General features: G+C 22.9%; 1 protein-coding gene across 1 annotated transcript in view; it reads right to left on the bottom strand.

The window, feature by feature from the left end:
* Positions 1-2,901: 2,901 nt before the first annotated feature.
* The window catches only part of Amun (protein amun), a 16,646-nt gene continuing 16,358 nt past the window's right edge, over positions 2,902-3,189 (bottom strand). The window contains exon 4 of the mRNA XM_015320412.2: positions 2,902-3,189. This exon is cut by the window's right edge and continues 4,607 nt beyond it. The gene's annotated coding sequence lies outside the window, so the exon portion shown is untranslated.

Raw genomic sequence — 3,189 nt, 5'->3', positions numbered from 1 at the left:
TAAATCAAATGTTTTTGTCAATCTCGTTCAATGACGATGACAACGATGACCACGAATAACACCATTTTAATTTTTGTTTGTTTGTTTTTTCTTGTTCTCCTTGTTTCGATTGTACTATCTGGAAATATAAAAAATTTTGGAAGAAGAAACATGGCGGCAAGATTCAGAAATCATTTTTAAAACTCGTCGTACTTTCTCTTCTCGTAGATAAATTTTTTTAAGGGAAGTTTCTTTTTCATTTTCTTCTTCTTTAGAAAAAAAAAAAATTATATTTGTTAATAATTGTAACAAATTACACGTAACACACACACACACACAGACACACACATCATACATGCACAGACACAAACCGTTTAGTTTATATTTACACATATTTTGAGTGTCCTCATTAAAAACACATTGAAAATGATGACGATGATGATGATAATTATAATTATGATGATGATTATGATAATGATTGAATAATAATTTCATAAGAGAGGTTATAAAACAAATCTTTTTTTTTTTTTTTTTTTTCAAAGAAACTTTTAAATATTAATTTGGCTGAAAAGTTTTTTTTTTTATAACAAATAGGATATAAAATATCAGCAGATTTTTTTTTCTTTTCTTCAAAATGTCAACGAGAATAATAATGGAGGCTTAATTTACGTGTTAATATAAAAAAAAATATTAATGTATACATAAATACGTACACATATACATAATTTAAAAAAAAAAAAAAAGATAAAGAGAAAGAATAACGTAAAGATAACATTTTTAATTGAATTTATTGAATATTTCTTCTTATGTTCTTAATGACACGCACATATAATTACGTTCATTTTGTTTCATTACAATGAGTGAGAAATTACCAAAATAATAATAATAATAATAATAATAATAAAAATAATCTGTACGCATGAAAATCATGTGCATGGATTACACAAAAAAGAATAAGAATTAATAATTAATTTTATAAATTATAGTTAATATATATAGTACTTATGTTAGTTTATCCGTTCAATTCGTTCGTCTTGTTCTTCCTGTTCATCCAATTTGTTCTCAAAAATAAAAAAACAATAATTAGGAAATGTTAGAATATTTTTCAATAATTATTACAAGATCATGGATAAATTTAATAGAAAAAAATTAGATAAAAATGAATAGAACAAGATAATAATAATAATAATAATAATAAACTAATGAAGCATTTAACGATTGAAAAGTGGTTGTAATGATACACATGAGTGGTAATTAAGATAATGAAAACACGTTGATTATATCACCTCTACACAAACTCTACTCTATCATAAATAAAAAAAAATAAAATAAAATAAAAAAAGAAGTAGAGAGTGCAAAAAAAAAAAAAAAAGGAAATGAAAATGAAATAACAGAAAAGTAAACCGTTCACGAAATCATACTAATTGGCAGTAGTCAAGTTTGTCCACGTGTTAGGGAAGTAAATTAAAATCATTTCTTTCTCTTTCTGTCGATGGTACCTAAAGAGATAAACGTTTATTTGCACAGGAAATATCCAAATTTAAAAAAATCAAATCTGTATAAATGTTATCAAAGTAATTTAATAATTACGTAATATTTCAACAAAAATTTGTTTACATGCAAAATGAATAACAAAAAAAAAAAACAGAGCAGTTGAATTTACGAAAGATTTTTATACAAACGAAAATTTTGTCAAAAAAAAAAAAAAAAAATTAAAAAAAAAAATATATAAATTATCGTTACATATATATATATATATATAACTTATTCGAATAATTTTATATATAATAAGAAAAAAAGAAAAAAGCAAAATCCTATTTTAAAGTTTGTTAAAAGAATAACAAAAAATTTATTATACCTTTTTCTCTATTTTTATTTTCACTCTGAAATCTTATATTTTTTCTTTTTTTTTCTTTTTTTTTTTGTTTTGCGCACGCGTTGATAAGAAAGACAAAATTGCAAAAAGAAAAATTGTAAGAACAATAAAAAGCGATATATATATATATGTAAATACATATATATAATATAAACAAAATTAAAAAGTACTATCCAATGATAAAAAAAAAAAAATTATTTTCTTATACGTATAAAGAGAGAAAATAAAAAATAAAGAAAATAATAAAACGTAAATACGTGGAATGTATTAGTGATATTACGTGCAAGAGTTCAGAATGAAGAATCATTGAAACTTATTCTTCAACTCTTACACGCTTAAAGAGAAAGTGAAGTGAAAAAAAGAACAACTCACAATATTTATCCGTTACGTTTATAAGATAATAAAAACTATGTTTATCTTCGTAATTTTATAATAATAATAATAATTAATAATAATATTTAATAATAGTAATTAATTAATTAATTAATTAATTAATAAAGTAATAATCATTATTTTTAGTCATTATCAACATCATCATCATCATCATTATCGGTAAAGATGAATGTGTTTTTGTATATGTATATTTTACGTATATATGTAACTTATATATACCTGTGTGTATACACACATACGTGTAAATATATGTGTATATATATATAGATATATATACACGTAATGTAACGTTTAAATGTATCAATGTATGATACAAATCGTGCATATCATGTGCACACGTTTTTCTAAATAATCATCATAATCGTTTTATTATCATTTTCTTTGCTTCTATTTGTTTAGCTATTATAATTTTATCAATCATTCCCTATATAATCACTCTTTACATATTCGATTAATTACTAATAATTATTTTCGAATAAAAGTTGATTTTTTTTTCCGATCGATCATATTATAATATGCTTCTGTTTTTTTTTTTGTTTCACGAAAAGATCGTTCATTTTCTTTATTTTTTATGTGTTGTGTTGTTGTTGTTATATTATTTACTTATATTTTACTTTTTCATACAAATATTTTCTTTCTTTCTTTCTCTTGCACTCTTTCTCTCTCTCTCTCTCTCTCTCTCTCTCTCTCTCTTTCTCTCACACATACTCTTATCTTTCAACAACGAAATGATCGATACGGAATAAATTAGGCGCTAAATAAATATAGTGATTATTAATTATTAATTATCGAATTATTACGACGACGTTTCGCTGCTGATGACACACACACACACACACATTATACATCTCTATTAATTTTTTTTCTTTTTTTTTTTTTTTTTTTAATTATTATTTTTATCCTTTTACCACGCAACCCTACCGCCATTTTGTTTCTTCCCC

The sequence above is a fragment of the Polistes dominula genome, unplaced genomic scaffold (genome assembly GCF_049000335.1).
Source record: "Polistes dominula isolate Pdom_NZ unplaced genomic scaffold, Pdom_raw_medaka contig_20, whole genome shotgun sequence".
Classification (NCBI taxonomy): Eukaryota; Metazoa; Arthropoda; class Insecta; order Hymenoptera; family Vespidae; genus Polistes; species Polistes dominula.
Note: the sequence above shows the minus strand (reverse complement) of the source record. Positions and strands in the feature narration are given on the sequence as shown.